Raw genomic sequence first — 13,634 nt, 5'->3', positions numbered from 1 at the left:
TTTAAAGGTTTTTTAAGGCAAAAATGTTTCCAAGTAAATAGGAGATGGGCCAAGCAGTTCCCTCTGAATTACTGTTCATCAGGCTTTCACACTCATTAGGGTAACCTTCATGAAATATTTCAACATTACACTTCATGATGTAATTTGAATGCATTAGATTTAATTTGCCAATAAACTTCAGGGAAAATATGGAATATGCTATCCCCAAAAGCTTATGAACTCTCTCTGTTTAGATTGGTTCACATTCACAAGGGTTTCCAGTGTGAAGTTTGCAGGCAAAAGTGACTCCTGTGACTACAGGGCTTTATTCAGGAGTGTGTTCATTGCTCTACGAGGGAGAGCAGTGCTCTCCATGTGCAGCGCTCATGTCTGTGAGTCTGTATGCTGGGTTCAAGATGCTTTGTTCTCTGCAGGAATACAGTTCACTGGGAAACCACTGAGTTGGGGCTGTCTCTGTGAGTTAGAGACTTCTTCACCGACCCTGGGCAAGTTCCACCATGGCTCTTATTCCAGCCATGTTTCAAAAAGGCTGTGGGGCCAATCAATCACTGAGCTCACAGGATGACACCTGAGGGACTGTAAAATCAGATTTGCAAGGCAGTGTCCTTTAGGATGAAGGTTTTTGATTTGTCCAGCTTGTACACAAATGCTTAAGGTTACTTCTAATCTCTGCCATCTGTCTTTGGTGCAGATCTAGTATGAGAGCCAGTTCATAGAATCATAGAATCATAGAATCTTTTCCAACCTTGGTGATTCTATGATTCTATGAACGACTCAGCAACGCCGAGCAGAGTGGCTATAAAGTTTTCTCTCTACTTACCACTCTCATTCATATTGCTGGCAACTTTGCTGTCTGCATTTCTAAGAGGCAGTAGATGTTCCATACGTGCACACATCAGAAATGCCATGTTGAGGTTTGGAGAGGATCCACTTAAGACGAGACTTTGCTTCCAGTGTTTATACCCTTTGCCTTTGATTACAGTCAATGGGAGTGAATGGAAATACTGACAACAGGACGTGGCTTGTAGTGAAAAAATGTCATGTGATATCTCACAGCACCCATAATTATAATTTCCTTTTAAAAACTTACAAAGTACATGAACTAAGTAAGAGACCTGAGTTCTTAGCATTTTATGCAAACTAACAGGCGAAAAATACCAGCTCAGCAAGAAGTCTCACTCCACTCTGTGCAGGACCAGAAGGAATAGTGTTTTGTAGGATTTCCATACATTAATGGAAATAAAAGTACAGAAAGCCTCAGAACCTGGACTATTCTTGCTACAGTTCTGATTTGTTTACAAATCCAAGAGGTCTGCACCACCAGAATGAAGCCAGAAATTTCACTTCCTGCTTAAACCAATTCCCATAACTTTGGAGGTCTTACAATCAAACTCTCTTGATCTCCCATCTGTAAATGGAGATAATGAAGATGCAGCAAAGGTTTTTGGCAGCTAGTTCTCTGTTTGTGTTTGAGATTCATTGATAGATTCCAAGTCACTGCACAGCAGGAGCCTAGCTTTGGTCCTGTAAAGTGTTCGGGAGTAAGCTCAACAAACCAGACCATGTCGACCATTCTCGCAGCTTTCTGAAGACTCCATAATTTCCCAGCATCCTTGGAAATCTGGATTATGCTGTTTGTCTAAGGTCCTGGAGGAGCTGGTGGTATGATAGTTATCTGAAACACAGAGGAAATTAGAATTTGCTGCCTCAGCTAGAACAAACATCTGGAAAGTTGAGAATGGCTAAAGTGGAAGTGATGAGGTGAGACATGCAAACAGTTACCCAGTGTACTGTTTCCTGGGATGGCTTTGTGTGCACCATCTCTCATTTCATGCTTAAGCAGTTGGATGGAGAAATTTTATGATGTTTGTACATTTTTTTTCCCCACCAGCTAAAGGCAGAAAGAGTTCAGAAGTTTGAATGTTGTCTGCAGCATTTGAGGACGTTTTAATGGGACACAGAGAAAGGTTAGTGGATATTAGGAAAAACTTATCTGAAAGAGTGGTGATGCATTGGAACAGGCTGTCCAGGGAAGTGTTGGAGTCACTATCCCTGAAGGAGTTCAAGAAAAGGGTATAGATGTGGCACTGAGGGACATGGGTTAGTGGGTATGGCGTGGATGGGTAGATGGTTGGACTTGATCATCTTTGAGGCCTTTTTAGCCTTTATCAGTCTATTATTCTATGAAAACATGAAAAAAAAAAATCAAATAGTGTGTCTCCTGCCAGTTTCACCTTGATTTCTTTTCAGGTCTCTCCTATCACTTCCCTAGCACTAGCAGGAGAATTTCTGATCATAGAATCATAGCATCATATCATGGAATCATTGAATGGCCTGGATTGAAAAGGACCACAATGATCATCCAGTTTCAGCCCCCTCCTATGTGCAGGGTCACCTATCACCAGACCAGGCTTCCCAGAGCCACATCCAGCCTGGCCTTGAATGCCTGCAGGGATGGGGCATCCTTAACCACCCTGATCTTCATGTCTGCAGTTCCCTCATGTAGAGGATGCTGTTGGATATGAGAAAGTCTGGTAGGAGCCTTGAAATACTCTGAATGTATGTTTAAAAAGAAATAGAGATGTGCAGTTCATGATCTGAGATTGCAGTAGAGAGCTTCTCTTATCCATTCTCTTCTTGCTCTGGCAGAAGAATCTTGGCACTATCTTGAAGGAGCGTATTATGTTTCCAGTGGAAGGAAACAATTGCAGTCATTCTCGACTAATCCCTATGTCCACTACTGTGTTAATACTACAGGTCCTTAAAAAGAGACCCATTGAACTTTCTTTGGCTAAAATGTGGTCACTGAATAAATAGGCAGGAAATTAGAGATTTTTGTTCCTTTGAATTCCAGGAGAAGCTATCTCCTCACACTCGCTACTAGAAGTCCTGAAAAAAGTTTCAAATTCATAAATATCGTTTATTCTTACTGAAAATTTTGCAGAAATATTTGGCAGTAAAGAAAGAGCAGTTGTAGATTCTTTAGAGTAGAAAGTTTAAAATGGAAAGTCTGACACATTCTTAAGCTATAATAACACAAATGGGATCACTGTAATTTTCAGTTCTGATTATAGGTTATAAAATCTCTGCCAAATACCCATATATTCATGAGCCTGCGGAAAACAATCTGCAAAATGAAATATGGAGAACTGCTGAAGGAAAGTACAGGCAGCTGTAAATATAGGAGATATAATGGTAAAGCCAAACCTAAAATCAAGATACTGTTGATAACTAGTCAGAGAAATTTCACTCATACCCTATCAAATTGAATTTAATCACCAACAATTTCCATTATCTAAGAATATAGTGATTTATTTACGCACATCGTAAGACAAAAAGCTTTTCGAAGATGTGATTAATTTGGAGAACATATGAGAAGTACTAAATAGGAAAGAAATTATAGGGATGTTATATCCTTACTGAATAACATAAACCATGGAAATTCAGACTCAAGGTTACATCAAGGAGAAGGAAACAAGTTCTAAAAACTGTATGTGTTCATTAGTTTTGGTCACAGTAAAATTAAGAATTTTGTCATTCGGAAAGGTTGCTTTTTTTTTTTATGGTGCCGTTCAAAATACTAGGATTAAATACATAAAAAGGGTAACTAAGGAAATCTCGTTTCGCATATAATGTACTACAACTGTTAGAACTACTGTAAGCATATCTATGCCTTCATATTGGAGTCATTGGCTGTGAGACTGCAAGGTGGGTGAACAATGGACCTCCTCCCACTGGATTTCATGTTCCTTTCTAACCATGTGTTGTTGGTACTTGTAGGAGGTTAGTTGAGACAAGAAGTAAAAACATGGAGCTATTCCATGAATAGGAACAGTGCAGCAAGTCATTGACACAAATTTCTGGTATCAGTAATAAATTGAGACAAAGAACCTCCAAATGTTAAAATGATAGCTGTGGGAATGTTGGCTTAGAAATGGGATTCATAGAATTTATAGACATTACAACTTTATTTAAGAAATGAAGCAATTCAGGATCTAATAGCTAAAGAACTATGCAGTTGAATTATTGCCTACTATCATTGGTCCTGAATGTTCCTTTCCAAGCTTTCCCACTCACCATTTCCACAATCACCATTTCTTCTTCCTATTTGACTGACAGTGACTGCTTATGGCTTGTGAATCCTCTTTGTAAAAATGGTGCACACTGAAATGCACAAGCAAAATCAGAGTTTTAATAACTGTAATTAATACAGTGCTTCAAGACCTGGTGGGGCTCTTCAGTTGAAAGTTTCAGAAACTTCCAAATAAATAGTGAAGTCAACCTTAAAATATTGTGTCTGATGGGTAAATGTAATCTTACCACTTTATGGGATTAAATAGATGTACCAAAAACTAAACCACAGGATTCTGAATTTGGGCACCTGAAAGGTTATATTGGCATCTTACTAGGTGTGCTTTCTTCTTTTTTTTGGAAGTGGAATCAGGTTTGTGGCTCCACCACACTTCATTAAAAAAGTGTGCTGAATTTCACTGGAAGGTGAGGATGGTGAGGATGCCCACCGGCTGCTAGCATAGAAGTATCTTATTTAGCTTACAGAATGTGGGTGTTGCTGTTTAACATCAGATCTTCAAATAGTCTTGAAGGGTTTTTGCCCAAGGTCATGCAAATCCTTTGGGAAAGACCTCAAGCCTTTTGACTTTAGTTCTTCACTCTAAACTGCAGCCCTGTTAATGCAATGGTCTCAGCAAATCGTATCTGTTTTGGAGCTGGAAGATCATGCACAGAGAAATTTTCTCCTGAGCAAAGCCACCAGAAAATGAAATGAGCACACAGACCTGGAGACTGACCTTCTTGGTTTCCACTGGCTGGCTTTGGGGCTGTGAGCTTCTTCACAGAAATGATGTAATTCCAGAAACACCTCAGCGTTTGCTTGACATTGTTTGTTTAGTGAGTCACTTCTTCAACAAATATGAAAATGGTGTTAGTTAAGGTGAAGCCCAGACCTCTTCATCTTCTTTCTATAACAGTAGTTTCGGGGACCCACTATTATAACTTTTTATCTCACTCATTTTCAGTATGAATTTAAGCAGTAGTTCCATATCCTCAACCAGTCTGAAACACGTTACCTATTTCTCCCTCTGCTGTGCTGTGGGCAATAGGCAATAGGTTTCTTGTTATAAAACTGTGAAGCTGTGAAACATCATAGAATCAAAGAATCATAGAACTGTTTGAGTTGGAAGGCACTCTTGAAGGTCATCTTAGTTCTACTCCCATGTAATGTCCTTTGCAAATCTCTGTGAGTACTACATGCCCAGGATCTCTCTTTTTGTAGCAAGGCAGGAGGAGAAGTGAAGACTTCAAAGTGAGAACAGGGGATCTTGTGATTTCTGTGGGGCAGGAGATGCTCCAGACCCAAGGGTGTGGATGGTTCCTTGCGCTGAGATACTCTGCTGAGCTGCTGATGTGGCGGGAGATGGTAGGGTTACTTTATATGTAACTGGAAGATCTGGACTCAGTGGTTGCGCTTGATATTTGGACTAGATGATCATAGTGGTCTTTCTAACCTTAATGATTCTGTGATTCTAAAGCTCAGGGTAAACTGCAACATTAAAGCAGAGTGCTTGCATTCCACCTGCAAAATGTTATCTGCTGGCTGTGCAAGGAGAGTCTGCAGCTCTCAGAGAGCCGCATACTCTGTGGTGTAGCAGGTGGGCGCCATGTATCTTGCTTTGGTAGCAAAAGTAGTGGTGGGAAGCAAGAAATGCTCCAACTCCTTGTGCCAGCTTTTAGATCTGGGCAAGGCGTGAGGGGCCAGCCTGGAGGCAGACCAGTGAAAATGCTTCAGACAAAGCTCACCAAATGCCAGTTCTCTGCAACTGACCTGTTATGCTGTCTTCACTAGAGACCTAGAAGTAAGTGTACTGTGACAAGTACTTCTGTAAAGGGATTTTTTGAGGTTGTTTTTCAGAAATGCCATTAGAAAAGTTTCTGTGTATTCTGAAAGGAATGCATTAAGGACTGTAAGTAAGATGATAACCCTATCGAACATACGTAGTGGTTGGTTATTCTTGTTATGGCTGGGTTTTGTGTTTGGATGACAGAGACCAGGGGATTACCACCAGCACTGGCATAGGTTGCCCAGAGAGGTAGTGTATGCTGTATCCCTGGAGACACTCAAGGTCACAGGGCTCTAAGCACCTGATGGAGCTGTAGGTGACCCTGTTTGTTGCAGGAGAGTTGGACTAGGTGATCTTTAAGGGTCTCTTCCAATTCAAAAGATTCTGTGATACTATAATTTTTAGAAATATTAAAAAAAAAATTTAGAATTTTTTTTTAAAAAGGGGGGAGAGAAGGATTGTCCTGAGTGCAAACATAACATAGAGGGAAAAAAGAGTGTTTTCATTTTGCAACAGGAGGAGGGAGAATGCTCAGAGAAAGATTTCTCAGACAGGCAAGGCAGGCTGAGCTCACTGAGTTAATTTTGGAGGATGCTGCTGAAAAGGAAGTGACCTTTTGCTGAAGTTTGTCCTCAGCCTGCACAGCTGGGTGCTGGGAGAAATCCTAAATGACAGGGAGGGGAGGAGACTGGTTTCTGTGTTCTGTATGGGACTTGTTTCCAACTTCATCAAGTATTTCACTGCTGATAACTGGATAACTTAGCATTGCTGTCATTCATACAGCAGCATCAACTGTTCCTTCTGCTGTTTTCTTTCTTTATTCATAAACTTCTGGCTAAAATAAAACGTGCGTTAAACTAACGTAAGCTCTCTAGACTCCCATTGCTCTTTGAAGTCATCATGAACATTGCCCAACTCAGCTCACTGTATGACATAGCCTTTATTTAGCTCCTGCCAAAATTAACTTTGTTTAATTTTCTCTAAGTCATAGCACTATATGAGGTTTCTGGGACTCTATTTCTTTACATTTCTTCCAAGGTCTGGGTCTGCACTGTGGTTCTCTAACAAGAAAAAAAGACACAGATGTTAGATGAAAAGTTCTCAAGAGAAAAATGTAAGGACAGTGAATATCAAAAGATGAGAGAGCATTTCTGAGAGTAATTGGGCAACTGAGCTCAGGAATGATACAATCTTTAAAAAATGCACCTTCTGTTTTCAGTTATAAAGAAACAAAACCAGTAACCTTATTTTGAACTTCTTGTTTTGTTTTTATACTTAGAGGTGCTATGTTTAGGAGAGGAAAAGTGACTTTGTATTGCCTCCAGTAAGATGCCATGTAGTTCACACAGTACTTTCCCATTCATTCTTTATGTATTTTTAATATACTTTAGATTTTAGGTTGCTCATACAAATGATTGAAAGGAAATATTCCCAAGCAAATCTCAGCTGTGTGTCTGGTTCCTAGCATTTTAAAAAGAAAGATCTTCTGTCTTGTATATTTACATAAAGCCTGAATGCCAGATTTGGAAGAGTAATAAAAATATGCTTTTCTGGGATTTGTTCTTAGGGAAAGAGAATTCCCCATGACCAAAAATATCCCAGTAATAAGCATTTGCTTCGTACTGGCACCACTGTGACCTTAAATTATGAGCTTGCCCCCATTTGTAGCTAGTTTCCCCTCTTTAAATGTACAGTTAAGTCATTTGTAAATATCATAACTAAATCTGGAAGTGTAATTTAGTGACTCTATTTGAGGATTAAGAAGAAGAATAACATTACTTAGAACCATGTGTAATCTTTTCTGCTTTGTTTAATTTAGTTTCTACGCTATGCTTGTCTTATCTCATAGTCATTCTTTACTTAGTTCTCTTGATATATTTGCAACACTATTGATAATACCATTAAAAAATCTAGCTATCTCCTTTGGGAAAAAAACAAAAGTACACAGTAGAAAGTGGGATTCATATAACATTGTTGACATAGGATCGTTGTCCTTAGGAAGGAAAAAATGTTGCTAGATCATACTGTTCATTTTCCAACTAGAAAAGATTTAAACTGCATAAAGTAGGTATGAGATTTTACACTAGATCACACTAGCTGAATTTATTAAGCACTTGGACAACACTCAGGTTTCCTTAACCAAGAGTGCCAGAGAACTGAAATTCTCAGCTGAGTATAGTCTGTATCACGGTGCCACCGATCTTAATTCAGTGAAGGTGTCATTCATCTGTTTTGTCTTCTGAAGGTGCTGTGATTGTCTGACGTTTGTTTACTGTGCCAGGAAGGGACTTAGTGATTCATTTATGTGTATTATTGTTCACTGCAAGATTCGGGAGCTTTATTCTTGCTGGGCTCACCTTGTGGATTGTTGTTTAACTCACACTTGACTATTTCCTCCAGATAGTATGGATGTTGAAATAATTGTTAGCCCTATGTAGCTGCTTATGAAGTTTTTCTGACTGCTTTTCACATCAAATAGCCTTAATTTATGGTCTGATATTTTGTTTCTTTCAGTGAAATCCTATCCAGCTCTATAGGAATGTATTGAACTGTCAACAAACATAATTCTCTGTTATGTACTTGGAAGCAACATGGGATAGATCCTTGCCTGCTGCAAATACTCATAATTCCACTAATTTTTTTGGCACCATTTGAGTTTAGAGCAGCTGAAGACCCTTGTGAGCATCTGTAAACAATTTGCTAACACTCACAGAGCTGTCCATTACAAGACTGTATCACTCCCTCACACTAGACATAGATTGTTGAAGATACCTTCACCCTTCACTCAGTGTAGTATTGAGGCAGGTGCACAAGAGGAAGTCCCTGAAAGTTTGCCATAAACATAACAGAGCCAGGACATCTCATAAAACAGCAGCGTCCCATGTCATCAACAGCTAGCTTTGGAAAATCTGAGCATTAGGCAGAATGAAGACTGGAAACCAGGCACAAGAGCTCAGCAGAGCTGCCACAGAGCTGCTCCCAGCATTCCTTACCTCCCAAACTGTTCTTTCAGTAGTCAAATCCAATGCCCAGAAACAAATAGCCACATACAAATAAATCATCTGACACAGCAGGAGCTAAGAAACAGAAATAGCTGTGTCTCAGTTACAAGAAGGATAGATTGAATAATTGAATAATAAATTGAATACAGAGACAAACTTGAAAAAAAAGTTTTGTTGGAAAAAAAAAGATTGACCATCAAAAGTTGGCTTAAAGAAAAATGGGTGAAAAATATACACACACGTGTATGTATATACGTCTGTGTAGTTTCAAAGTAGGAAGTGAGATAAGAAAAAAAAGAAAGGGAATTTCATGGGAAGTTTCAGCCCAATTTAAAGTCCAGCTTTTAGGGAGCCATTTTCCACAGTAGGATCAAACACAGATTTGTAATGTGTAATTCCATATTTCCTTGATGAAGAACAGCAGGAAGCCTTGTTTTGATGGGGAATGAATCCTGACTGATACTTGTTTTAAGTTGTCAGAAAACATAACCACATACCTGTCCAGTCTTGTCCAAGATTGTTAAAAATTTTTAATGTTACTGACAAGGGAAGAAAAGTCATATAGAAGTGGGCAAAGTATCTTGTGCTTGAATCAAGACATGGGATTGCTGTATTCTTTCTGCTTTTGCAATGCAATTTGATAGATACTGGGCACTGTGCAGTTGTCAACATGAAAAACTGCATATGATTTTGTACTCTCATGGCATGTAACAAATTGTGCTGGTAGAACTGGAAGGAGGACTGCTCTCTAATTAAGTATCAGGGTGAATTATTTGACGTTCTGCAGTAAAATTAGTTTTAATTAAATTTAAATTTGACAATAGAATTTAATTGTTTTACTGGCCACAGGACTGAATAGTACTTTATAAAGACATCTAATCAACAGCAGTTCTAATCCCAGAATTGGCATGTGAGAAGCATTTGTCGACATGTAATTAGGACCCAATCCAATCCTCACTGAAACAAACTTCCCATTGATTTTAATAAGAAGTACATTAAACTCTGGACACCGCAGTTCACAATAAGTGCCATCTCTGCTTTTAGAATTTGGCACTAGACCAAATCCTATAATTTAGCTTGCTACAGACAGTGATCTTAGCCATATTATATGGTATGGCAGCTACAAAACAGCTGCCATCAGCTTCGAAGAATGGTAGTTTTATAAACTGGGAAATGAGTTTGTCATGGTAGATTGTTATATAGAAGTAGATGCGAGTCCAGGAAATGTTGCAGAAAGATAATTTTCAGTAAAAAGACCACTGAAATGGCCTGATAAGAGTATCAGTTTTAGTGACTAAACAGACGCTCAGGAAACATTTCAAAGCTGCATACATGGCAATTTTAAAAAATATTCCTCATCCTCAAAGTAATCAATTTCATAGTAACCAATAGACATCAATTATTCACATCAGAGGGAGGGATATACTTCTTTTACAATCTTCATTTAATCCACATTTTAAAAACTACTGATTTTAATGATTGTACCCAGTGTGCAATGCAAGTGTCTATGAAGATAGCAATTGCATCTGGGAGCTCTTTGCAGGCCTTCTGTGGGATTGGCCATTCTTCCAAGCTCAGTGGTTAAGCCAGTATTTGTCATATGCTGATGTGTGGAAATAGGTATCTGCATGAAAAATGGCTTCGTTTTCTTCTAGACCACCTACAATTACATTCTAACTGCATATGTTATACCAATCTACCAAAAAAGCATGAGAGAATACTCAGGAAGCTACAAATCTGTTAAGGTAATCTTTGGAGAAATTTGGCCTGTGAGATATAGAAAGGCATTGAACAATAAAAGAAATTGTCAAGCATAGTCAGTATGTGTTCATCAAGGGAAAGTCTTGCCTTAATGATTTTATCTCTTTCTGTGATAAGTTCACCCGTTTGCTGGATGAAGGGAAGGTGATGGATGCAAAATTTCTGGATTTCAGCAAGGCATTTGATACCATCCCTCACAGTATCCTTCTGGACAAGTTGTTCAACTGCGAGACAAACTGGTTCATGCTACACTACACAGATGAACTGTCTCAACAGTAGAGCTCAAAGTGTTGTAGTACATGGAACTATGTAGGTGGATGATGGTCACCAGGGGTCAATTCCGGGGCAAGCTTAGCGATGATACAAAACTGGGAGATGTTTCTTACTATGAAGGGAGAAGTGGCCTTGCAGAGGGACCTAGCTATGATAAAACACTGGGCAACCAGCAACGGCATGAAGTTCAACAGAACTGTGCTGGAGTCAGGTTTGGTGCAAGAAAAAACTTCTGTACAACTAAGGAGTTCAGACACTGGAACAGGCTTCTTGAAGAGGTGTCTGATGCCCCGCGTCTGTCGGCAGTCAAGAGGCATTTTGGACAATGCCCTCAATTATGTGCTCTAACTTTTGGCTATCCCTGAAGAGGTCGAGCAGTTGAGCTCTATGGACTCTTGTGAGTCCTTTCCAAAGAACCGTTCTTTTCTATCCTTCAGATAGCCAAGGCATTTTTGCAGTGCTTAAACATCTGTAGATGTACACAACTAAATGAGATTAATCTTGCTCTTCTAAAGGGACTTGACCTCTGATACTAAGCACTGCAAGAATATTATGTAAAATCATGTCTAATATTTTTTGTGCAGGGAAAAGATTCTAATTTACTTTCTGTCCTAATGACCTGTTGTATGTCTGAGCTGCTAGTAAAGTCTCCCTTATGGTAATGAGGTGAATTTTCAAGGTCGTAAGAGAAAGTGCATTATTAATTCATCACTTGTAAAAAATTTCCCCTGTAAATAAGGATAATACTCACAATCCCTCTTGTCTCTTTAATTACTTATTTGTCAAAACCTCAATTCATTTAAATCACTTACCTGTTCTGATGAAGGAGTAATACATGTAAAATTATCTTTTTAGCCTTATCTTGGTGTATGCTGAATGATGACTAATGTGCTCTCATGTTTGTGCATCCAGAGAAGAGTAATGAAGCTCTGAAGGGTCTGGAGAGCAAATCTTATAGGAAGCGGCAGAAGGAACTGGGACTTTTAGTCTGGAGAAGAGGAGGCTCAGGGGAGAACTTACAGCTATCTATCTACAACTGCCTGAAAGGAGATTGTGGTGAGGTGGGGGTTGGCCTCTTTTCCCAGGTAAGCATAATAGGATGAGAGGTAATGGTCTCAAGTTGAGCTGAGGGGTGTTCAGGTTGGATATTAGGAACAACTTCTCAAAAAGACTGGTAATGCATTGGCACAGGCTGCCCAGGGAGGTGGTGGTGTCACTGTCCCTGGAGGTGTTTAAGAAACGTGGAGATGTAGTATGTAGGGGCATGGTTCAGTGGGCAATAGGGGTGATGTTATTGGTGGATGGTTGGACCAGATGATCTTGGAGGTCTTTTCCAACCATAATCATTCTATGATGCCACGATTATAGTCATGGTGCAGGAAAAAAATGTTTATGCTGACTTCAAATAGAGTCTGAGAAAGTTTAGAGAAGGTATAGGTGTTTCTGTGCTGTCATTCTGTTACGTCTGTAATGAGGTATAGAGTCAGTCTGGGAAAAATGGCATACCTGAGTATACACAAATGGAAAACTTTTCTCAAATTTGTTTTTTCCGTGATGGTACTGGCAAATAAAAATACTGCACATTGGAAAAATAAGCAAGATTGATGGTCTTGAGCCATTTCAAATTTGTTTGGAAATAAAACCTTTTTGCTAAGGACAACCATGTTCCAGTCTCTTGCAAAATCCTGGAGTGAATAGATTTGTGATTATTGATTGCTTGTGAGAATTTTAACTGAATAATGGATTGTCACATTCAAGTACACTGGCTGAAGTGTTTCCTATGTATATTACGGTCACGTTGCTAACAGCACATCTTGAAAATAATTGTGCTATTTGTGGGAAGAGTTAAGCTTTATATATCTACTGGTGGATTTGTCTGTGTAGACTCTATGACTAAATGAACAAGTGTGCTCAAGTGAGTTAAAATGGTGTACTTCTGAGATTCATAAATGGAAGATTTTGAGCATGAAAATGGGCTTCAGCCACATTTGTCTCTCACTGTCACTGTGAATATGCTCCTTGGGTGATGCTGCATTGCTCACGAGGACTTATTTTGTCTCTCTAGGATTTGGGCTTTTCCTCTGGAGGTTGTGCAGACATCTGTAGAATGTGTGTCCTGTGCACGAGAAATAGGGTACAGCTAAATGAGCTTTGCAGAGGTTATGTGGTATTTTTAACAGACCTGCCTCCTGCCTGGTTGTCTGAGAAGAAAAATTTATGGGAACTTGAATATTAGTCACTTCTAATGCTGACTCTATGAATCAATTTGAAGTGGGATTGAAAGAGTAGTCACAAAGAAGGGAGCGGAAAGATGTAATTAATAGATTGTAAAGCTGAAAAGACTGTCTGATTCTGTGTAGCTCAGGTCACAGGTCTTCCCTGGATTAATTTTCACTTGAACTTCAGCATCTCTTTTTGAAAGCCATCCAATGCTGATTTATAAGTTCTTAGTCCTGGAAAATCTTGCAGGCATCTTCATGGTGTGCCTGTAATTAAACACCTTTGCTATTAAAAAAAAAAAAAAAGAAAAAAAAGAAAAAAAAAAGAAAAAGAAGAACATCATTTTATTTTTGATCCTCATCTCCAATGTTTAATCTCTCTGCCTCAGTTTGCAAAATGTGGAAAATCTATGGAGAAATGGAGAATACTGTAAGGGTAAACACATTAAAAGACTGGGAATAGTCCAGGTGTAGATGTAAAGGAGATCATGGTTTTACGTGAGATAGACATATATTGGCTG

At 39.1% G+C, this 13,634-nt stretch overlaps 1 long non-coding RNA gene across 1 annotated transcript in view; it reads left to right on the top strand.

Moving 5' to 3' along the window:
- Positions 1–13,634, top strand: part of LOC122157318 — a 70,486-nt gene that overhangs the window by 47,688 nt on the left and 9,164 nt on the right. The gene's annotated exons all lie outside the window — the stretch shown is intronic.

The sequence above is a fragment of the Centrocercus urophasianus genome, unplaced genomic scaffold (assembly GCF_019232065.1).
Source record: "Centrocercus urophasianus isolate 14NV4802_14NV808 unplaced genomic scaffold, USGS_Curo_1.0 seq_13, whole genome shotgun sequence".
Taxonomy (NCBI): domain Eukaryota; kingdom Metazoa; phylum Chordata; class Aves; order Galliformes; family Phasianidae; genus Centrocercus; species Centrocercus urophasianus.
The sequence above is the reverse complement of the archived record's forward strand: the minus strand, read 5'-3'. Positions and strand labels throughout refer to the sequence as shown.